Source organism: Nipponia nippon, unplaced genomic scaffold, assembly GCF_047370975.1.
Source record: "Nipponia nippon isolate SJK-2023a ecotype South Korea unplaced genomic scaffold, ASM4737097v1 scaffold_18, whole genome shotgun sequence".
NCBI classification, from domain to species: domain Eukaryota; kingdom Metazoa; phylum Chordata; class Aves; order Pelecaniformes; family Threskiornithidae; genus Nipponia; species Nipponia nippon.
Genome location: NW_028262334.1, coordinates 7,011,410 through 7,036,544, shown reverse-complemented (window position 1 = coordinate 7,036,544; position 25,135 = coordinate 7,011,410). Strand labels below are relative to the sequence as shown.

The 25,135-nt window shown below is 38.4% G+C and overlaps 1 long non-coding RNA gene across 1 annotated transcript in view; it reads left to right on the top strand.

Annotated features, from left to right (window-relative positions):
• Window positions 1-4,608: 4,608 nt before the first annotated feature.
• The window catches only part of LOC148056082 (uncharacterized), a 65,254-nt gene continuing 44,727 nt past the window's right edge, over window positions 4,609-25,135 (top strand). Inside the window, exon 1 of the long non-coding RNA XR_015704083.1 lies at window positions 4,609-4,647. This is a non-coding gene — a long non-coding RNA (uncharacterized LOC148056082). The remainder of the gene's footprint in view (window positions 4,648-25,135) is intronic.

The following is a 25,135-nucleotide window of genomic DNA, read 5'->3' as shown; positions in this document are numbered from 1 at the left end:
AAACAAGGCAGGCTGGCTGGCTTTAAACTGCTGAGTTTTGATTGCACTTTGTGTCTTTATCTTTTGTTTGCTTTTGTTTAGGCCTTTATACCAGTATAATGATATGAAGAGATGAACTTGTTCATTAAAACGGAGAGAAAACTACTTGTAGTGGCTATAATTCAGCACAACTGCACCGTGCCCTCTACTCTGATCATTGGCCCAATATGTGGTATTCAGCAAATAAGATATTGATACCCCATAGCAGGGTTATCTGCCTCCTTACTCTGCATAGGAAGAAAGGAGGGGAAGAAGAAAGGAAAAATTGAAAAATCAAGCGTTACTTCATAAATTTTGAAACATCGAGTAACACTCCACTTTGAGTACATTTTAATGCATTGCCACAAAGCACTTGCAGATAGGCTGGGCTGCTTAATGCCAGTCTGGTTTCCTCTAGAAATTTAAAGCATGAATTTTCTACCATACCAATGTGAAATTGAATGTGGGTTATCTGGCTTGTATGCGTACCAATTTTTTTAAAGAAAAGACCTGTATATGACCTGCAGTGTTGCTATGCCAATGATGTCTCGGTCTTTTTAATAAGGTATTTATGAATACTTTCAGTGAAAATACTATCGCTTGGTGGAGTTTTTCATTTGACAACCACATCTGGATCTTTCTGACAGAATATGAAATCTCTGACTTTTGCCACCTGTTTTATACAGTCAGCCTGTGTTTATCATTTCCAAGTAATATTTGAAAGGGCAGAAAAGTATGAAGAAAGTAGTCCATGCAGGCAATCTTGTCTTGAAGACAGGAAAAGATCATTAAACCTTCTAAATTTCAGTCAGCTGAATCCCAGATCTTACAAGTTAGCCACCAAGATAGGTCACCAAGCTTAAAAGAAAACAAGAATGAAGTCAAGTCTAACTTAGCTGCTGCTGCTAATATGGTTTTAGCTTATCTTTGATATCCTTCCTGAATACCCTTTAATTAACTAAATGATATAATTTATTTTGAAATTGGATTATCAGGAGATTTTTTTTCTGCCTATTTCAGAAAGATTTAATAAAGTTGCTGTGACAAAATCTACAGGACTAAAACAAATTAAATCACTGTTAAAGAGTGGAGGAAGAGTGTATTTGCTCCTACTCATGCGATCCAGATCTACAGAGGATTTTATCCCTTTTTTTCAGAGCCAGGACAAAAGCTATGCAGGTTTTAGTTCTATTTAGATATTTGGCACTTGCATATGATGTGATTTCAAAGTGCTGGAGTAAAAGGCGTTTTGAGAAAATAAAAGCATGGTTTTTACATGTATGCTTCTTACTTCACTAAAAATTTCTTGAACTGGTATCATGACTGAATCTGGCATGACCTCTCTCTTAATATGCTGTTAACCTGCGTACGTGGTCAAATCCTGAAAATAATACTGCAGTAGCGTCCCATGTGGAACTTTAACAAGGAAGATGCACCAGACTCTATGTAGTCTGCTAAAAACTTGGTTACGAAGTTTTTTAAGTGGACAACACTAATATACTACACAGACTGTTCTAGGATAAGTGGACATTAACATCTATGCCCCGCTTTAAATAGTGTTTTTCTCACAGTAATAAATAAATACTGCAGGGAACATTGACTGCTGTGGGGAAAAATATGCAACCCTTGTTTCACCTATAAATGAATGTTCTCTCGTAATTCTGAACACCTTTTCGTACAGTCCATAATGAAGTTAAAATCTTTCTTTTAATTGCAATTAAACTTACTAATAATTCCCAGATTCCTTTGTAGTTCCACTCTGGCAGTTTACTGTTATGCTAGATTTTATGTAATACATCATGGATCCTGCTGCTTGCTTTTAAGCAATTTCTCTTGCATTACTTGAATACTAAGAATGAATTAAAATTAATGTATGTAAGACTCCCTTCATAAACATGGGGGATTTTAAGTAAACATGTCTGATTCCTATAAAATGAAAGTTTGAGGTTTATATATCATCTCTTAGTTTAACCTGCCCTAAGCTACTTTTTGAGTGTTAGTATGCAATTATGATAAATGTGGAAAACATACAGTCTGGATAAGGAGCTTTGTCTTTGAACCAATACGATAGATAATCCTGCACTGGAGCCAGGGTGAGCTTGATCAAGGATGGGTTTTGAGTGAAATTTTTGGATCTAAAAACCCCACATTATTCTAACACAGAAACCAAGATTTCCATTAATTAACATTTAGTATTTACAAATTGAGCATCTCTGCCATACAAACTTTGATAAGGTTTCCTTGTTTACAGGCTGAAGTAATTAAATTATCTGTGAGAATCCTTATATTCCTTTCATGTATCAGCTGCATTATATTGTTCATGAAGAGGACAGAAGCCTTCATGCTTATCAGTCAAGTTCTTTCGCCTGAACTGAACTCCATCATTTTCAACAGACTTTTTCCAGTAAATGAAAACTTAGAAGTAAAGGAGGTGTCGGGAATTTCCTGGGTACGATGTGTTCAGACAGCCTTGGAAATGAATCCTGGAAATGAAAGGAGTAGGGATGTAACTTCCAGTGCTTCATTTCATTGACCTTGCAAGCTGTTGAGAGTTTTAAAAGCTTTTTCTTCTACCTTGAGTTCTAAATGTTTAAACAAAATGCAAATATACAGTATGGTAAGGGGATTACAGGTGCAGAGAAGATCATGTTATGGCTGAGATACTGAGGTGGTGTTCACTCCTCGTAAGAACTTAAACAGTCTAAGAGTCTTAGTGCAGGCTGCATTCCAGCTTGTTGAAAGACCCTACTTTTGTTAAGAGAGGCTCCCGGTTAAATTTACTCACACTGACTGTCTGCATGATGGCATTTCAATTCTGTACTTGCTACAAAGATACAGTACATGCCTATTTTCTTTGTTTTCATCCCTCTCACTCAATTCCTGACAAATGGCTTAAAAACTGCCAAGTATAGTCCCTTTGGCATGCATCTTTCCTTTTTCCATTCAGCATGTAATTGAGATCTGGAGCACGAAAGGGTGCAGGGAATTTCATGTCATCATTTGAAGGCCATTGCAAATGCAAGAGCCACCGCTTCTGTCCAGTAACTGTCTGGGCAATATGTTGTAGGTGACCAAGTGAGGTACCTGCAGGTGGTTGGTATGAACACTCCCCTCTTTTCCAGTGAGAATTTCCAACCTGCATACATCACGATTTGCAGTCCCTGTGTTGAACATCTCTGCTTTTGCTTGCTGGTGGGAAACTTAAAGTTCAGCTGAATGCTGTATGCCTCGGCAGAGATATCCATTCTCCTCCAGAATCCTCCTAAACCATACTACGAAGAAGGCAAGTCTTGCACCCGGGCATTACCCTCGGGCTGCAGAGCCTAGGATGTTTGCTTTGCCTCATAGCTCCTGCTACTAACAGGAATAGGTCACTATAGGTCATCCTAGAAGAAATGTTCAGAGTCTAGGGAAATGGGACCTATTGGAAAAGAATATTAGCCTTTAACACTAGAGTGAAACCTGTGTTTAAGAAACATCCACAGACCATGCAGAAAGTGCAAATGAGAGAAAACTGTTACAGCAGCCACACCAATCCCTATGACAGAGTAGAGAGGTGTGCTCAAGAGGCTACTAGATGGGCCATCTTCTATAATCTGTAACTGTCAGATATCCAGAATCAATAAAGGAAGGCAAATATAACGAGCCTGAGGCACTCAACAAACAAAATTTATATCACAAAGCTTAGGAGCTGAGGGCCTGGCACAGTGCAAATTTTATATTGCCTTTTTCTCACCTTGTTCTCCGGAAGAGCGGGGTAGAACAGTAGGCAAGGAATATGGGAGGAAATATATAAAGGAGAACAGACAAGAAGCCAGGGGATGTGATTATTCCAAAAAAGAGAATAAAATAAAAGCAGGAATAAAGGCTGCAAGATACAAAAATACTTGGGGTGACAGCTGTATCTCAAAGGAAATGTAACAGCGAAAGCAAATAATGCTTTCTACCCTGACAGCATATCTCTCTTCTCCTCTAAATCCAATTATAACTTTTTTTCCTTTGTCTCACTGATCCTTTTATGATAAAGAAATAGTTCATCTGTCTTAGCTGGTTCCAGGACACTGATTGGAGTAGTGCTTCCAGCAAAATATTTAAAAATGTGCTTAATTTGAAATCCAGCTGACTGTAATGGGGTTACTCATATGCTAAACATTAAGCATGCACTTCAGTGCTTTGCTGAATTAGGCCCAATATTTGCATCTTCAGTGTTTCCGTATTCTAATAGGAACTTAATTTTCTAACCACATAACACATTGAATTTGCATGTTATATGAAATACTACTGCAGGGATTTGACAGGCTAAATTTCATTGTAAATAAGGAGGATTAATTCAAACCCCATTGGTGTCATTGAAAAGATTCCTACTGATTTCCATACTTCGTGCATATAGAAGAGAAGAATTAGATAAATAATCCCTAGGAGAAGAAGTGGGAGGTTCTTATAAGCTACAAACCAACAGATGTCTTTGTTCTATATCAATCAATTCATTTGTGATTATTCTGCAGTAGGACTCTGCCCATGCCGATTTAAATGATAGCACCTGCGGAGGCCTTAAAAAGAGTCTTCACTGCATTAAGTTTATGGGGCAACGTTACACCTGAACTGAGCCTGCCTTCTGGGAAGCATTGGGTAAGATGTGAGCATAACACACAGCACAACAAGAACATCAGTGGAACTCCAGTCGTAAAATACAAAAATTATACTGAGATGTTTATAGTTCATTCTTGCTGGTTTTGGCTATTAAAAAGATAAATCTTTATACTTAGTTCTTTCTGTACAGTACAGTGTTGCATTGGCTGGGGGTTACTTTATTTCTGTATTAACTTTCAACATAATCTTGTAAGGAAGTTCTGGGGGTTTTTTGGATAGAATTGTAATAATGAGGTAGGCAAATATAAGCTACAGTTAACAGTGCATCTCTGTTGTAATTTTCAATGTCTGAAATTATTGTAAGGGTACCCCTACTCCACTGTTTGTAATGCAAGAGCCTCTTATTTGTCCTTATTTTTCTCTTGAGTTTGGTTTTCACATGCACCCGATGCCTTTGCTGGGGATCGGAGCTTGCGTTATACTTTGAAAAGCAGATCACAATTCCAAAATCAATTTTTTCCCCATAGCAGCTAAGATGACATTGGTAACAACGTGAAATGGGAGAACCATAGGAAGGAAAAAATTCTTTTTTGTATGTGGAAAAATCCTAAACAAACCGAAAAGCTTTTGTAATTGATCTGAGAATCTCACTATGTTTTCTGAATTGGTCTAGCTTGGCTCTAGAGAAGGGTTCACAATGTTATTGCTTCTTCTGCCTCACTCTTTCTTCCTTCCTTGGCTTCTTTCTGTTAAGAAATTTCTAACATCTCTTGTCCATCCATTTCTAGCTCTTGAGACTCAAACTTGTATTTTTGTCTGCATGATACCCAGAGTCAGATTAACTCACAAAATGAGACTCGCCGAGTGTAGGTAACTCAGCTGGCAAGGCTGTAAAAACTGCAGGACGAAGATGAGGGCTTTGGCAATTACTTATCCGAGGCATTTGGAATTCCTAATGGCCCCATTAAGAATATGAACACTGTTGATCTGTTTGCTGCACAGTGTCACAGGGAAGTGCCTTTACAGAGAATTTAAACAAAGGACAGGGGAGTAACTGTGTCTTATTGGCTGGACTTTTATAAACCTCAACAATATTAGTTGGAGAGGTTGGGGCAGTTATGCCAGTTTAATTACAGCCAGGACTGGATCTAAGGTTTATGTGACGTCCTTCTTTCACAAGAAGGCTGTGTGTGGGTGTATGTGCATTCATGCATACATAAACTCTGTTGAAACTCTTAGTGAACAGAAAAATGCTCTTTACTACCAGGCGCTGTACTGACAAAGTCTCCTTGCTCACCGGGAGCAACACTTCTTTCTGGACTCGGTCCAGAAGCTGACTGCTGTCAGCACTCAGATTTTGATGCGAGCTGCTGTTTTGGTACTGTTGGTGGGAGACAGTACCACTCCCCATGTAAAAAAGTGTTTTCCTTAAAGTTCTGTGCTTGTGTCCCAAATTCTCTGCTTGCTGAGATATACCTTGCGTTTCTGGTGATTACAACATTAATATGCAAACCATGCAAGTCGTGATAAGTAGTTCCAGAGCTATTTACTAGCAGGAATATGTAATGTCAGATGAGGCTCCTAACTGAGTATTCTTTTAAAAATACTGCCCATAATTCTGCTGCAACCTTCTTGGTTTGTGTTTGTAAAACTGACAGAGTCGTATCGTTTGTTAGCTACAACTGCCATATTATGTATATTATTCTTACTCCCCTGAAAAATCACAACTGTTGTATATTCCAAAGAGACCCATTTTGGAAGAAACAATAACATTTAAATTGTACGTTCATTTAAAAAGTGTTACACAGTGAACTATATTTTTTCTATTTTAATTGGGAAACTTTTGTAGCAGAAAGTTGTAAAGCGCCAGGATTCCAAAACAACTGTAAAATGCACAACAATGTCTGGAACCATGTTGCTGTAAATGAATCAAATGCTGTAATCAAACCTTTTTACACCCTTATGCGGTATCTAATTTTAAATTAGAAATAGCCAGGCAGCTAATTTACCTCTTTCCTCATTTTTATGTTCGTCAGAGATCAACAATGGGGAATAAACTCTTCTTTGGATCACTTATATCCCTTTGGTCTCAGACTGGATGTTCACATACACGCCACGGACATCGTGGGTTGTTGTGTCCGAGGGCTGGCACACAGCTTAAGGAAATGAAGATGAAATGAGCTGTGCATTGCAGACTGGCATGTTACTTCTGCTTCTGTTGTTGTATCTGCATAGCTGTCTTCGTTAGCCAACCAAAAAATTTTTAGGCTTCAAATTTAGTAATATCTGTAAGATGCTGTACAAATGACTTCTCCAATTTTTTACTGAAGTGTATATTGAAATGGAGTGTTTTAACAGGTTGCAGCTGTTAGTTTTGCTGCACTTCAGAAAACAAATCTGTTGTTTAAAGATCTTCCTACAGGTATTGAAGTCTTGCTTCAGATGCTCAGTTAAAATATTACAGCTTTTATTTTTTTTTCCAGAAAGTAATGTCTTGCAGATATGGAGTAACAAGCCAGAAAGAACATTTACAACTATCTAGTCTGATCTATTGCAATGTAAGCTATAGATTTATTTTTTTTTCACTCATAGCTCATTGATTCATGGATGTCTACAAAATAAGTGACTTGACATCACTCAAATTCAGCTTAAGATGGCCTCAGTGCATATTAGTTAGAAATGAAGGATTTCTTTGTGAAGATTAAAGTTAACATTTTCAAAGGGAGGAAGAGAGGCAGTTGGAAAGGAGGAAGCAACGCAACCTTCATAGTATTCATTTATAATGTCAGTAATTCAAAGTATCTGTGTGTATCAAGTAGCCCAAGAAGTTTTGAGATCGATTGCTCTGCACACCTTTACAGTATGGAGCAGGAAGAAATTCCATTTTTTTTTTTTCTTCCAGATTTGAAGGTCCAAATCCCTGCCAGCAATGGGAAAAGCAGGAAGAGATCTGTAAGGAATGATGAACATACTCCCTTCTCTGTATTGTCTTCCTGCTGGCAGGGATGCTGCTTCTTCCTCCAGAGACACTTTTTTCAGGTTGTTGGATAAGACAGACCTGACTTTTATGCTAGCAGGAATGGTACAGCCTGAAAGAGTACAGCTACCAGCCCTGAATGACCCAGCACATTAACATCCCACCATAAAACTGTAGGAACCGGTGCTGTGTAAAACAGCAGTAAGTTGCTTTGCTGGGTAAATCTGAGTGTGAGAGGATGGGTACTGTTGGAAAATGTGGCAAGAATAGAAGGAAAGAAATTGTTTTCTTCCAACAATCATTTGATTTTCAGATTTACATTGCATTTCATCCACAGCTAATTAAGGTTACTACTGGTAACCCCTAGTTCCTGCATTAACGAGAAAAGCAGTCACTAGGAATAAAATTATCCATATGGATCTATTAGGATTTGTAGCCCTAGCCCCTTTTCAGTCTGTTGGATAAAGAATGCATAACTGATGCAATATGACATGTCTAATCCAGTTAGATTTTGGGCAAAAATTATTCTTCTCTGTTTGTTTTCACTTAATTGATGTGTTAAAATATCTGCACTTAAGAACAGCAGAAGGCACTGTGATGACTCAACATCACCAGGTGTGGTCAGAAACCCACATGTTGCTGGTACAAAAAGGTAGGCTGTAAGATTGGCTATCAGGTAACCCTTGCTCCTGGGAATCTCTTTGCTACTTGCATGTTTTTTGGTAACAGAAGTCATAAAAAGAAATTTGAGATCAGAAACCACAGTGCTGTATATATTTTGGAAGACAACTAAAACACCAAACCCTAAACAAAACTTAACAGGCATAGAGGAGGATATCAGGATAACTTATCTGTGCAGAGTGGAATCAAAGATCTTTGGTGTTTATTACTGTTGTAACTTGGTTTTCACTAGAGCAAATATGAACTTTTTCCTTCACTTGATTTCAATTAGAGCATTTTGGAAAAGCCTACTTACTTTCACTGTGATCAGTTCTGCGTTTGTCTAAGGAGAGTGGTGCGAACCATTCTGCCCATGTAAAGACTCAAATTTTCTAACGCATCCATTTAGTTTGGAAGTATGGCTGCTTTTGATGGGCAATGCACCAGTATCACATAGATGGCTTTCCCATCTTTAAATGAACTTTTAATTAACAGAGAAAGTTCTGTTCAGGTGATTTTGGGACCTTCCCACTAACCCAAGTGTTCCTACTGTTTTTCTTATTAACGCTTACTGGAAGCTTTGCTTGCCCGAAGCGGATGTGATATGTCCATTTTATACTCCTGCAGAGGAATAATGAGAAAGAAACTTTTAAAATGGAATAACAGAATTAAGAAACAAATGTAATGGAGCTCAGTGGGAAACAAGGAGATATGAGGATCCTTTCATAATGTAGAGGAAACTTTTAGAAGAAACAAGATTAACTAGGTTGAAAATCAATTTCTCTAAAATAATATTAGAAATGCAATCTAAGCTTAATTTTAACCAAAGATTTGTTAAGCACTTGGCAAGCAAATATGGATCTTTACAGGCATTCTGTTTCAATCATATGTGCAACTGAGATTTGGCAGCAGTAATTGAAATACAGCATGACTTCCTCAGTTATTTCTAATTTTGGTTGCTTGTCCCCAACTTTTGGTTCTCTCTTTGGCTTTGCTTGTGAACTTTCTTAGACATGTTAACTCTTCAGTTGTCTTCAATGGCATCTCTAATTTTTTGACTTACAGGAATGTAGATCTCATTGGGCATGCATTTATGAATAAAATGTGAAACTTTAAGAAAAAAAAAAAAAACCATGAGTGGTTTTGATCAGATTCCCATTTGATGTCAATGAAAAAATTCATGTTGATTCCACATAAAACCAATCTATAGGAAGCCAATGCTAAGCACTTCTATTGGCATCAGGGGAATTTTTTTTTTTTTTCAGGAATGATGTCTAAAATAATATACAATATAAAGACTAGATAAATTTAAATGTGATTTACATATAGAGAGGGACCGAACAGAGCTGCAGAGGAATATTTTTGGAAGTGAGATCCGGGCAGCATTAACGGCAAAGGAAAGAGCTGCGACCCTCTTAGACTCTGATTAAGTTCACATCATGACACAGAGTTGCCACAAATGCGGCAGCTGAAATCGCAATATTCCTAAATGCAGTGAAGTTCTTGCTGTTAATGATAAGCCCAGGATTTCATCCATTCTCTAAATTGGTTAAAATCACTAAAATTCCCTTCCAAGCAAGTATGTAGAGAAAAGTGGTTGTTTTGTTATGATTTCCTTTTTTTCCTGGTTTAGCTTGTTCAGAAAGATGAGTGCTTAAAGATACAGATTCTGGGCACAAACAGTGAAGTTAAATCATACAATAGTTGAGTTAGTACAAAGCTCTTTCACAGTGCACTGCCTGATTAATAAATGTGTTGTTTCTTGGGGGGTGGTGGTTGTTGTTGTTTGACAGTCCAGAAAAAACCATGATGCTACCTCTGAAGGAGTTATAGTAGAAACTTTCAGAAATTTTTGTTTCAAATTGGACAAAACTTGAAGTGACTTCCCTATTTTATACATGAATAAAACCAGGCATTCATAGGTTAATTAAGTTGTACAGTGAGCTAGTAATGAAACTAGATGTCTAATACATTGAAATATGACTATGACCATATTTTTCTATCTATCTACATTCCCATAAAAAACCAGGAGCAACTCAGAACCTTTCTAATCTCTTTCCTTTGAAAATCACTGAAAGAGACTGTGTGATCCATTATAGAGAGATCATAGAAAGCCAAGATGACTGGCCCGTGATCACTTAAACCTGTAGTGTACAGAGGAAATGAATCGGGTGCGTACATACCCCAGACTAGTCTCTAGATCACCTTTTTTCTTCCCTGGGTGCTATTCTGCCTCGTAACACAAATTGGTGTGAAAACTCCAGTTGGCTGTTACCAGATCTGTGTTCTTTAAAGTCTGATTTACCCATGCTCTTGAATGAGGATTGCCTTTTTCTCTGATGGCATGATGTCAGTTGTAAAAAGGCTCTAAGTATCTGTCTGCCCAAACCTTGGGTCCCATCCCAACCAAAATAAATTTTAAAAAATGCAATTTCTCACGGCGTATCACGTTATTCTTTTAAAAACTTTTAATTGTGCTTCTACAGCCTCATTTGAGTAAAATGACTTCAATATTTACTTTTTTTCTTTCATCAGAGCCAATTAAGAACTATGATTGAGTATCATGAAATGATGTTTCCTGGGTGAGGATTAGCAATCGTAGCCCAGCCTGCCTCCATCTCGGAGAGCATGGAAATCCAGGGGTTTTTTCTGTCATCAGTGACTTAGAAAAACAAGAGGAAATTGAAGCCAGAATTTTGGTCTGGCAGACAGAGTCTAGACAGGTCTCATGTATCAATAGAAAGATGAGATAAATATTAAAGAAATATTATTCAGCCCAAACCAAGATCCAGCTGCATGTGTTGGAAGTGGTGATTTTATTCAGAGGCTTGTGGAAGAGTTGTGTAGTGAACAGCATGCAGCAGAAGATATATGATTCATTTCACAATGAACCCCAAGTGCCAGGTATTTTATTACCTCTGGAAGTAACTCCCTGTGTAAGGTAGTAAATTTTTCATTTAAGCATCCTTTGTTGGCTATAATCCCTTTGATTTCTTTCTTTAATTAAATCATACAAATTTTCTGGCTGTTTTTCCTTTGTTCTATTTAACCACTCACAATCTTTTAACGGTGATGGGCAGAGAAAAAATAAATGCCTGACAAACGTACCTTGGCAGCAAAGCCAACTACGGTAAATCCTGTGACTGAAATACCAAGTTGTACTCTGAAGGATATTTATTGCATTTAGCCACCCCAGAAGACAGCTCTGAAAACTCTAATCTCTCCCAGAATCCCAGATTAGATACAGTAATATGATAGGAGAGAGATACAGTGTTCAGGAATGGCTTTTCTTCTATATATTGAATCTCTGGTTAGTAACCTCTCTGGCAGTTTATACAATTTGAATGTGCCAACAGTATTTCTGTAATTATAGTCTCTGGGTGTAAGTTCTGGCTCATGTTCTATCTCGTGTAGTTATCTATTAATAAGATAGTCTGTGTTCATTATTATTATTGTTGTTTCTCTTTCAGTAGTGCAAAGTTTGTTTAATGCTTCTTCTGTTCTTACTCAAACCAAGTTTCTGTTGACTTTAGCAGGCACAAGGAAAAAGATGGTTAATGGTTAATCTCAGAGCAATAAAGAAAAGACACTGATAATTACTTAACTATAATTTTTAAAAAATTTATTATGTATTTGGTATTGAAGGTAGGAGATAACGGACAAATAACAAGGGCTTATCTGATTATATATCACCAGTCAGTGACGTATATTCTCTGTGAAATGAAGTGTCTATCAGCACACAGATGATAAAATTCTGATTTTTGCATTTTTGAATGAATTTGGAGTAGCTTAGACATTTGTTTTGACAGAGAACAGTTAACTTAGAGTCAAGTTTTTAATCGATAAATGAACCTTAATGTTCTCATGAATTGTTTGCAAGCAATTAAAGGCATTTTGAATAAATTGTTTACATTTTAGTTATGCTGCGGAATAAACAATTTCTCGAATGACTTATTTACTAGACAGGGTGTTTTAAGATTTGTATTCATAGCAATTTTTGATCGGCGTTGCAACAAGCTAGGGAGAGGGAGTCAGCCTTAGATATTCAATGAAAACCAAAGCGTGCTTTTCATAACTGGTTCAAAAAAAAGCTTTGGGTTTACGTTCCCAAATTAGGTTTTCTCTGATAATCTGGGAACCTAGAATCTCTAAGACTGAACACTGAGCTAAGCAGAAATTACTTGTTCATCTGTTAGTGAGCCTAGGACCACGATGCTTATTAAGAGTCCTTGCTGAGGACTCGTCTGTAACATGTTAACTGTGTTCTGTTGAGGAAAGTTGCAACACATTCTGTGCTAAGTGGGTTTGTGAGATTTCTCAAGACAAGTAGCAATGCCCTAGAAGAACTTCCTTCTACAACTATAAGTAAGATGCAGGTTAGAAAACTCATTGTTAACCATAGCTCTTGTACTTGACTGCTGAAAACAGCATAGTATAAAAACTGAATCTTGGGGTCCCTAACTTAATGATACAGTGAGAATTATAACTGCAATGCTAAAGCAAACACTTCTTGAACGGTTGCATGTTCTGATGTAAATACTTGACCCAAAAATTCATTGTCAATACAGTTTGAAAACAGCTGAATCATGGCCAGCCTAAGATTCACACTTTCAGAGGATCTCCAGATCCTTCTGAAGACAGACCTGAAGTCTCAATCTCTTTCAGGACTGAGCTGAAGTATTTAATTTGACTTCATACCATAAAGAATTCTTCAGTAGCGTGAACATAAATAGTTGACTGTGAGCTCTTCAGAAGAGCTTCTAGGCTTCAGGCTACCTTGGAAACAAAGGTTTGCAGGGAATGACTTTAGAACATCACATGTCTCATTCCTGGAAGCAGGGAGATCGAACCACATTAGTGACTTTTTCAATCATTTCCTTGTGACATGTTGCATTAAACTGTTTTTAAAATTATCCATTGACTCTAAGCTGGTTTATATGATTGACATTTGTTATAGCAAACAAAGTTCTTTCTATTATTTGGTAACAACTCATTATTGTAACTAGAACATCCTCTTCATTTAATAGCAAGGTCACAGTGGCATTACCTCCATTATAATAATATTAATAATGTGCTGTTGAGCAATGTGTACTGGTTAAAAAAGAAAAGCTGGTGGAAAGGATGACTTCAGTGACGTAGCCTTGTGAAAACCAGTGATTCTACAAAGGCAGCATACCACCTGCATTTTCTTGATTGAATAAGTTAGGTAGTAACTTTCAGATAAATAATGGCACGGTATTGCTCTTTTGAAGTATTTAGGTTAACAAAGAGTAATCTCAGTCTTTGCACTCCAGAGACAGAGCAGGGGAAAGAGGAGTGGTGGGAAAAGGAGGGATGGTTAGACAACTTCTCCTTGTCACATGAGCTGCAGTTCTTACTAACCCAGCCAGTGCTAACCATTGGTTTGTAGCTGCCTCAGGACCCCGTGTCTGTTCTCAGGACTGGGTCTTCTATTCCCTGTGATTTAATCTGTCACAGCTACTGTTGGTTTGCTGCAAGGAATGTGTTTTGGCAGTGGAATTTGCTCTTTAGAAGACCATAAGTAACTCAATGATGTGTAAGAACAATTTCCTTGACAGTTTTGATATAGTGCTTTGTAATTAGATGTTGGTTCAATTTTCAATTCAATTCAGGCAATACTCTGTCCTCCCCGAATCCTGTAGAAATGTATGAGCTAAAGACTTTGTTAAATGAGAGAGCTCAGTTTATTGACAATAAGATGAAGTTCATGAGTTCAAGTTGGATCTGTATTGCTATAACTGATGACTATTTAGTATTTGGCATCTTGTGACAGTGTGACCTACCCCATGAAAAATTATGGTGGCGGGAAGGGGTCTGAATGTTTGGCTCTTAGGAAATACTAATTTCCTCACAGATGACTGTATTAGGGAGAGTATGGGGATTAAATAAATGAAATCTAGCTCAATCTCACAGTGAGAATATTTGGGTTGTCTTTTACCCCTTCCATGATATGAGGTATATGATCTGTATTTTGTCCCTTTAGATGTTCCAGATATATGTGTTGGTATGTGCAAGATGCTCAGATGGAATGATAGTTATTACCTTAGTTATTATTGTTACACGCTTAAATAAGGTGATAAAATGAATTTCCACCTTAGCTCCACATTTAAAAGGATGCAATTTCAGTATTACCCAAGTCACTTTGAGCTGGAGTTGTTGTGAGATGCTGTTGCTCATCCATCTTTCTATAAGAAAAAGTGGACTCTTCCATATATTTACTAGTAAAGCTATTGCCAATTAAACATCTTTGATCATATAAATGCAGCTCCGTTGTAATTTCAATAGCTGTCTTCCTACTAAGTGGTCCCTGATATCCCAAGATGCCTAGATCATTGCCTGGGGGGAAGAGCAGAGCTTGCCTGTTGTTATTACATTAAACTTCAAAGAGTTATTTTCTGACTGACTCTGATTCTGACACTTCATTATTAAACTCACAAAAGATCCAAGTCATCATCTCTGGCACCTTGGAATGGAGCTGTATTTATTCACTTAACATATGTACCGTGTTATTCCTCCACTTTATATATGACAATTAAATACATATTAAGAATAGTTCTCAAAAAATGGTGAAAGAACGGCTTTTTTAGGTGCTTAATTGCTAGCTTAGTAATCCAAATAGTTCAGTTTTCAGTTTTACCAGTCTCAAGCACTGAACTTGGGCAAATAGTTTAATCTTGTACTGATTGTTTTCAAGCTGTAAAATGAATATCTGCCTTCCATCCCCTGTCTTCTATCTGGTAATGCCTAAATTTTATTTCTTTGATATATACGGTATCAATTTACTGTCTTTGATTCCTGAGGAGGACTCCAAGCATCACTCCAATGTGAGTGATGACTCGAGTGCTTGTTTCATTTAAAACGATTTGAAAGGCTGGCAGACAGCACTTAGTGCAAGCCAGAAAGGATCAGGGAGGGAGGCAGAGGTGGGTATAGGTGCCAGAAGTTTTTAGCAGGTGTCATATTTTTATGGCAACCTTCCTCCCCTTTCCTCTCTTTACCAGGACTTGTTACAGCTGTAGTTACAATCAAGCCATGACCTTTTACAACTGTGCTCACAAGGGTGGGTATGAAGTCAAGATAGTGAGTTGAAATAGTTAACTTTCATAGTTGAGATAGAGGGGCTAATATGGTAGGACACAGGAAAACGTCCCGCTGAAATATTGCAAAATATGACACTTATTACATGGATAGAACTTACTGTAGTCTGAAAAGAGAGTGTGTTTCTTTAAAAGGTTTGTGGTGTGTTTTTTTTTTTTGTTTTTTTTTTTTTGTTTTTTTTTGTCATGGAGAAACAGCTTTACTATCAATTCTGTTTGAGAGAGTAAGTAAGTGAAATTAAATAAAGTTGATGTCTTGGGCCTGTACTAAATTCATAAATGAAGAGGAAAAAACCTATTTTATGTTATGCAAAGCATATGTGACATCTTTGCTGTCACTGCTGGCTATGAAGCTGTTGAGGAAAAGCAATGTTCCTTGACAACATTGTATTGTAGAGTTAAAAGGATTGTGTGAGCTCAGCTAAGTTTACCTTAGGAATTCTACAGAGGAATCTATCTAGGAAAGCAAAATCTGAAAGTAAGACAGGTCTAAATTCCAGGAAAGCAAACCTTCCCTGTCAGGGTAAAAAAAAAAAAAAAAAAAAAAAAAGTGTTGTTATGTTGCAGAGTTACAAAATGCCTTGATTGCAAGGAAACCTCAGTGTTCCCTGGGCCAACTCTCTAATGCATGGATAGCATTGAATTGCTTTTGTAGATACCCTGTCACTTTGTGTCTGTGACTTTGTAGCTTTTGAATAACATTGTTGTAAATACTCGCTTCAGAATCAGTTATCAATTACCCATCAAACGCTCTGGTAACTGTATGCACAGACATCTAAATAAATGTAAGTCAGTGAGAAAGCAGCGGGAGTCAGTTCAGGTCTACGTATATACCAAGGTTTCTAGTAAGAGGCTCAGCTGGAGGTAGACCTTTAGTTCAGGTCTTAAGATATTTAGAGTGTTTTGTATTTTCCGTTTTCATTTTGTTACATTCTACTTTTGGGGCCACTTTGTCTTCACCCCTATAATGCAAAGGGTTTTGATTTCAGCTTGTCATTGAAAACACTGAAAAAATTGTGATTTTTTTTTTTTTCTGATAAAAAGTCAAAGCAGAACTTTTAAGAAGCTTCTGAGGTTTTTACCCCATGCCTTAATTGCCTCATCTGTAACACGAGGATCAAAATAATACTTGGTGAGATGGTTTGAGAACTTTGGGTGAAAAGGTATTTAAATTCTGCTTGCTAGTAGTGTTTGGGAAATGATGCTCTCATTCAACCCTTTCATAATGAATTTCCTTTCATTATTGGTTTAAATCTTTTTATTATACAACAATCCTAATTGGTCTTAAATTAATTCTCTCCTCTGGTTATGAGAGGGAGCGAAAGCCTGAGGATTATACATTTCAGATTTCTATCTTTATTTGCATCTGAAATTGTAATGAAGTAAAGGATTCAGAGATGCTTACTTATCATGTTTGATAAAACTACAAGAGAATTCGTTTCCCCTTCCAAGACAGCCCACTGCTTTTATTATGTATATTAAGATGAATGCCCTCAAAACAAACAGTTTTCAAGATTAATCTCTGAGATTAAATAATTCCCAATGGCATCCCTTCACTAATGAGAATAAAAGGTGGTGCTCTAGAGACAATACAATGGAGACCATATAGCCTCCATAATAGTTTTATGCAAATAAATGTGCTTTGTACTGCAGTGAATGAGAAATGAAGCACCCAGCTACTGCTTCTCAGATAAGAGCAGGCAATGTTTTAGAACTGCTTTACTAGAAGTGCAAACACTTGTGTATTCGCCCCCTTGTTCTTTTCCACATCAGTCAAAAAAAAAAAAAAAAAAAAGCCGAGAAGGGATGAAATGGATAGTAATTTCCATACATTTGATTGTGTGAGGTCCTTAGGCTCACCTCTAGGGATAACCAGGTGGAATATTCACAAAATAAAAGTAATGCAAAGGCCCTTCTGGCCTTAAGCACTATGAAGTCATCCTTGGTGGATAAAACTCTTTCTGCAAAAGGGTCCTCCACTCGTCTGCAGATCGCATGCAGCTTTTTCAGGAGTAGCTTTAAAATCCTGAAAGAGCAACGTGATTAACAGAACACAAGAAAAACTATTTGTTAAAACTACATCTTTAAATTATGATAGAACCTGTACAATAACAATCAAAGAAAGGTTGTGCATAGAAAATTGAGGCAATTTATTTATGATTCTGTTTAATGATGGAATTGCTGCTCTGTGCAGTTTCTAAAAGGAGAACATCATTATACTGCTGAGCAAGCACTGGCTGATTTTAAGGCAAGTTACAGGAAACAAAATTTGTTCTAAATTAGTGACTAGTTTGACATATCTTTAAATACTGTTTAAGATAAAGACTACATTAAGTCTGTTTATTACTGAAGCACTGTGGTGCTTCATATGCAGACTTGTTGAGTTTACTTTAGTAGTCCTAAACTTACCTTTTCTAGTATGGGTAATAAATTCCTCATCCACACTCTGTTACTGTACTTTCCAGTACACTGTTCTGCTTTCATGATGGGTCTGAAAGGAATTTAGAAAAATTATGATTTGAAAAAATGTATATTCAGAAAACACAAAGGATATTCCTGCATCTCAAGCATATAAATTATTTTACAATGAAGATTTATGCGAACTGTAAAGATTTTTACATCTAAGAAAATATTTGTAGAATAAATAACTTCTAATGAGTGAACAAATACTCAAGTCTCATATTTGATCCAATAAGTCATTGCGGCTATTTTGTAATTTGTCTTTCTGTACTACATAAGGTTTATTACAAAAATACTGATGTTTTAGGTTAATTATTTGTATAATTTCCATCAATTATACAGATCATCTACTAATTACAATTAACTCGGATTTTTTAAAATGGGTTATAATTTTCAGATAGCAGTAGTTGTTTAGTTTTATTATCTCCTTCACTTTTAATATCTTCTGCTGCTGCTGAGCTCTCCCCAGCCTGTAATCCCAGGAGCACTTTTGATGGGTTAGGTCACAGCAGAGGACAACAGGAGTAAAGGAAGTTTTGCAGTTAAGTTTAAATATCAAAAAAGAGGTAGGGTATAAAGTTCTGCTTTTATGTCCATTTCTGAAAGTTCTGGGAAAGTAAGAAGTGCTTGTGTAAGGATGTCTCCTGCTGGTTCCAGTACCTTAAGATATTCAGTCAAAGAAAATAAAAACTGGTTGTTGTTTGGAGGCATAGTTTTATCTTTTCTTTCTGGGTTTTGTAACGTTAAATCTCTACAGAGTGTGCGGTTTCTGGAGAAGAGTCATTCTGTTATCATTAAAACATAGAGGGTTTTTTTGTGAAGGTCTTTCATTGGCTCTCTGAGATTAGGAGAGGAAATGAGAATAATACTGAAACGAGCATGTTTTCCCCTTGAATTCTGTTACCCTAATCAGGACTGGGCAAAAAAAGAGGGAAAGCCAGAGGGAAGCAGCAAAGTTATGGAAGACTTAAAAATATTTCTCTTGGAAATTTCTCAAAGCTAGAGAGTTCTACAAATGAAGATATTATAAAGGAACAGAAGTAGCAAGTGAGATTTTGCATCTCTTGTCATGACTGGAAAATATAATTAAACAATGTGCTGTAAATTCAGTGAAAGGTGGGAATGCAAATGAAGTTCTTTGATTAAACAGTGTAGTATTTGATTCAAAACTTGCTTCAGTGAAGCACTTAAGTGTAGGCTTCAATCTTGCTGATTTTTAGTATTATCTTCTGCACTTAAATGTACATTTAAGTATTTTTCTGCTCATATGCACTTTACTAAATTGAGGGCAAAAGGACTGAGACACAATGATCAGACTAGATTTTGAACAGTATTGCCTGTTAATGTAGCTAATTAAAAAAGATCTATTATGGATTGTCCAATAGAAGAATAAAAAAAGCACTTGTTTCTTTAGACTGAAACTGACCCTACCACCAAAGGGACATATTTCAGCCTAATTATCAATTTTGGGATGGTCATGCTCTTCTGAGGTGTTTGAAACAATATGATTCGAAACAGGATGTTGACTTAGGCCCATTGAGCATATTCTGCACGGTCCTTCCTCTGCTGGGGAAAAAAAGGGAGAGAAAATGGAAGGAATGAGAGGCAAGATGGTAAAATAGTGTGGGAAGTCTCTGCTGTGTAAACTTGATCCAGTGTGGGCTCTCCACGGACAGCGGTTCCTTCAGGAAATATCCACCCGCTCTGGCGTGGGGTCCTCCACAGGCCGCAGCACCGTTATCTGCTCCCCCGTGGTCTCTCCATCATGGCCGCAGGGGACTCTGCCTCAGGACTGCACCACCACCTCCTCCTCCTCCCGCTGCTCGGACCCGGGTGCCGGTAAGGCCGTTTCTCGCACTTTTTTCCTCGCTCCGCGCAGGTTTCGCCCTTTCTTAAAGGCGTTTTCCCAGAGGCGCCGCCAGCCTCGCTGAGGGGCTCCGCTGCGCCCTGCGGTGGGGCCGCGGAAAGGGCGGGAACCGGCCGTGTCCGGCGCGGGGCAGCCCCGCCCGGCCTCTCCTCACAGAGGCCCCTGCAGGCCCCCGCCGCCGGCGGCTGGGCACGGGCGCCCACTACAAAGGTGAAGAAACAAGATGTCATTTTGGAAACCTTTTTAGCAGGTACTGCAGCAAATTCTGAAGAGACTGTTACAAATAATTGTGTGGGTCTTTTCAAGATAAGAAGGGAATGCTAAATTCCATATTCACCTGAGGTGCAGCTTGCCTGGGGCTGCCCTGCTGGTAGTAAGCACTTCCCTCCTGTTAGTTATGGATCAGAGGATTACGACCATTTGCCACAAATTGATGCTGTTTGGTAGGAAGCCTCAGGGCTGATAAAACTGCTTCAACTAACAGAGACCTACTTACAAGGTGGTTTTAGCATTAGTAACATGAATATGTTCTTGGATCGGGTCTTGGCTCCTACATCATATCTGAGGCTATAAAGATAAAAATACTGCTTATGTGTTGCTTTATTTGAGATAAATGTGTTCCAGAAAACAAAGAAGGATTAATTAAGATAATAAGCTGTGTTTATATCAAATAAAGCTGAAAATCAATTCTGTTTTCATTCAGCTTTCTTAATGGAAATACACATTATTTTATTAGTCAAATGGCACAATTAATTATAGAGAAGATTTTCTCTCTGGGGCTGCTTTCTGACTCTGTTACACTGCTTACAATTAATCCTAATGGAAAGATCAGACTAAAAATTCTTCTCTTGTAAATTTTTATAACCTGATTATTGCTTCCAAGTGCCCAATACAATGACACTTGTTTCGGAAAACAAGCTTTTTAAATTTCATTCAGTGGAGCACAGTCCAAACCCGTTGTTTTGCTGTGGTATTGACGGAGGGGCCTGCCCTGCCGTCGTGTCCCAGGCTTCCTGCTTGCAGGCGCTGGTCCTCGCCTCCCGTTCGCTCCTGAGGGAACAGGGAGCGTCGCACCTTGCAAGAGGAGACCACTGAAGTTTCAGCTGCAGGGTTGTATCTGATGGATCTGTGTTAGATGTCTGCTTATGTGCTTAGAAACTGTGTGTGGTTGCTGCTTAAACCACCATGACTATTGCCACCCAGTTATTAGATTTATTTAGACATCTAATGTATCAGAGATCTGTCTTTAAAGTGGAACTCAAGACCACTGAAATACTGTTAAAGACAAGTTGCTTACCCTCACTTTAACTGACCTCGAAATACAAACAGACAGCTAATGGCAGAGAAGGGGTGGGGAAGAAATGGAAGGCTAATACCATTTTCCTTTAATCCTTTTTTTCTTTATAGACCTTGATGTGTCCTTCCCCTTTATTGAAATTGTGGTTACTTTTGCAGTTAAGAAGGCTGGCATTTTTGGAATATCATAATTCAGCTGTGACACTGATGTGCTGCTAGCAAAAGTCTTGCAATATATTGTAAAGTGCTAATGATAATGTTTATCTCCTCTTCCCCAAATGAGGTGGGAGGACTTTTATGAATCTTCAAATATTTTGATCTAATTTCAATAGCAAATATATTATTTATTCCTTTAATGGGAAATGTAATGAATTGGGATGGCTATTTTACTAGGGCGTCCGCCAGGGAGTGGCTCTAGCTTAATGTGAGTGAACAGTAATGGCTGTTGCTTATTGGGGACAATGTTAGCAAATGTTCTACTTAGTAGAGATATCCTTAACTAGTGCCAAGAGATTTAGTGGTGATCAGTCAGACTTCAGGAGTTAAATTAGTCAGTCAGAGAAGTGAGACTGTAAACTCAAATCTACTATTATACTAAAGAAACCTTAAATGCAGCAAACATTCTTATGCATTATTCACTATGATATTTTATTGTCTGAAATCTTGTATAGGTATCTCTGACCATTTTTTAAATATTCTTTTCAATTCCTTGCTCCCAAAAGCTTCAATTCCTTGCTCCCAAAAGCTTCACTTTAAATGGTTGTAAGGATCAAGGCCAGAGCCCATTATCTACTGCTGTTATTTTAATAATTTTAATAGTACGTTATTTCCTAGTATTTAATAGTACGAAATAGTATTTCCTGTGTGACTCTCAATTTTGCTGTTATGTGTGGTGAGATTCAACCCAATAAGGAAAATGGATTGTCACGGGCTATCAAGGAATATGACTTTCATTTTCTTTATGTCTATGCTGAGCTCATAATTGCACTTTATGCAGGATCTTCAGTTAGTACAGCAGTCATGCAGGTTGGGGCTGACTAGTGGAGTGTACCCCAAGTGTGCTTTGGTCTGTGTCACCACATTTCCCTGCCACAGAAAGGAGGGGGGTGTATCTGTATCTGAGCCGTGGGAGGAGAGAAGGACTTGTGGTTCTGGGAGGCAGTCAGGGCTGGAAAACATTTACTGATCCCAAACTAAAGCTAAACCTTAAGAGTTTTTGGGTATCTAATATGCTACGCAGAATAAAGAATTTTGAATTAATAGAGTTACGGCTTGTGAGCATAAAGAGATACGAAGCTTAAGTATTTTAAGATCTATCACATTGTCTGCAAAGCTGTGGTGGTCCCTTTTGAACATGAAAGTAACAGAAAACTTTAAAAGCGTGGATCAAAAACGTATTGAAAATATCCTGGTGGATGTACCTAGTCTTGACTGATTCTGAAGTTGTAATGCTTACAAAGGATGTAGGAGTTGGTTAAATGGAATTAGCATTTCATTTATCCCTAGTGATGCCATTTTACATGACTGTGAGTAATTTCCTGTACTGTGACAGTTAATGGCTATAGCATGAGTAACGGTAACGTCTGTCATATTTTCTTTTCACAACACTATACTTCATAATACTTCCAATACATTCATGTGAAAAAGATGCCCGAGGAGTGGGCAGTTTGGTGCAGCTGACAGGCCTGCATGCTTGGGATCAGTCCCTGGAGTGTGGAATAAGGGATGGCATCACAGGTACAGGCGGATTCCTTGATGGTGGATCGAATAACTAGGTCAAGGGTCACACTGGCATGGTCCCACACATCTGGAACCCCACCCCACACACCTGGGACCCACACACACCAAGGGATGAAGGAAAAGCAGAGGCATTCAATGCTTTTTTTGCCTTAGTCTTTAGTAATGTTGGTAGACCTTGGGCTGCCCAGCTGCCTGAGTGGGAGGACCTCAAGTGCGGGAACAGCAACTTCCCATTTGTGGACATTGAAATTGTAAGGGACCAGCTGTATCAGCTGAATGTTTGCAAGTCCATGAGGCCTGATGGGATTCATCCCAGAATGCAGAAGGAGCTGGCGGGCAGGATGTTATGGCAGGACCACTCTTGATCATCTACCAAAGGTCTTGGGAGTTTGTGGAGGTCCCTGCTGGCTGGAAGCTAGCCAGTGTTATTCCAATTTAAAAGAATGGTGTGAGGGGAGACCCAGGAAACTACAAACCTGTTTAGACTAACCTCAGTTCCTGGAAAAATTGTGGAGATCATACTGGGTACATGGAAAGGCATGTGAAGAACAATGCAATCATCAGGCAGAGTCAATGATGGTCATGATGATAGTTTCTAGTATCCAACTTTAGTTATGCAACTTCTTGTAGACAGTAAGTATTTTTCTGCAGTTTTGTATGATCTCCAGGCAGCTAAATAAAGAGGCCGTAGTGGCAATTTGTTGACAAACCCTTTTCTCTCTGATTTGCTCTTGTCAAAAAGCTTGTGTTCAGGGGTGGCTAAAGAGAAGCTGAGAGGGTTGCGTGGGGCAGAAGGACAGGGCTGTCAGCCTGGGGATGCCGAGAGGGCAGGACCCCACCCCAGGAGGGCTGATTGGAGACTACCTGCCTGACAGAAATCGCTATGTTTGAGCGGCTTCCTGTGGCAGGAGGCTCAGACCTCCGGCAGCCATCTCAAAGGAGAAACAAGGGTGTTAGTCTGTGTGAGGGGGGGCTGCAGGACCTTGTTCTTCTCGTTGTCACTTGTTCCTGTTGTGCTGTCAATGCTGGGTCTGAATGTGATATTCATCTTGTAGCGGGAGAGGCACAAGGGATGATATGGGGCAGGAGTGGAAGGGAAAGAGGTATTTAAAAGGGCCCTTCCCTATAAGGTAGCCTTAGATTTTAATATCTGTCTTTTTGGTTGCTATTTGTGTTAGGCTTTGGAAGCTGTTATTTAGGGTTAGCTTTATCAGTGGCTTAGAAATTTTAAAGATCGTAAGCAGTGACCAAATTGTAGTGCTGAGGGTGAGTCCCCCTTGGTTGGGCAGTAACACTCCTCATTTGTCTTGTATCTGTGGCATCTCGGGCACTTCAGCCTTTGACCCGACATACTGGCATGATTTACAGCTGTCTTCAGCTCTGGTCTTTATTACAGTGAGGATACGAGACAAATCAGTCATCCTTAAGGTTTTGTTACCTGACATCGTTTCTTCCTTTCTGGCAGGGAACAGGCTTAGCAATTCTGGGCTGTCTTAAGGTGTGAAATGAGATTTAGTTCTCTCCTTTTCATTCTCTCCGGCAGGAGAAAAGGGGGGAAAGAGGTCTCTCTTAAAATGGTGTATGTAGCTGTGCCTCTTATTCATGCTTCATTATTACTGTTCTTATGTTCTTAAATAGGATGATACCATACAAAAAAGCCAAAGATTAGAAGAATCATTAGCCTTCATTTGTAATTACAGTGCACTAGCTAGGTCTTACATATTGCGAGAACGATCATTGGTAATAACAGTGTACCTATTAAGGAAAGAATGGAAGTCATAACTGAGGGTATCTTTTCTAAGAATGACTTATCCACAAGTACGTTATAGAATAGTATTTCTGCAGTAGCTTCCCAGCTATTTAGTAGTGGATACGTGCAAATCCTCTGCATAGCCTGAAGCAGTAACAGCTGGTAGCGCGATTCTGAGAAATACCACCAAAAAAGCCAGAAGAATAATGAGAAAACTTTTAAGAAAAAGGATGGCAGTGACCCAGTAGTACCATCCCTCCAGGATAACACTGACCAATAATGTGTATAGTACTTTTCTGGAAATACTGCAGTTGAGATGAAATCTTATGCTGAATCCTGAACGCTTCAGTGTGTGCATTCAAAGGCCCAGATAACTTTTCTTATTCCAAGCATTACTTGCTCCCTGACATTCTGACTAGATTCCAACTTCAGCAAGTCACAACCTCAGTGCCTAACTTCTCCTCTTCAGTCTTTTTTTACTATGTACTTTTGGCAAAATACGCAATATTATTTTGCATTTGTAATTAACATTTTGTATCAGCCAGAAAAGATTATCTTGTTAGCATTTTTTTAATCAGTTTTCCATATGTTTCTTTGGCAGGGGGCAGCCAAGTAAAATTGCTACTGCATTGTGTGCAGGAAGGTGCCCTGTGGTCTTC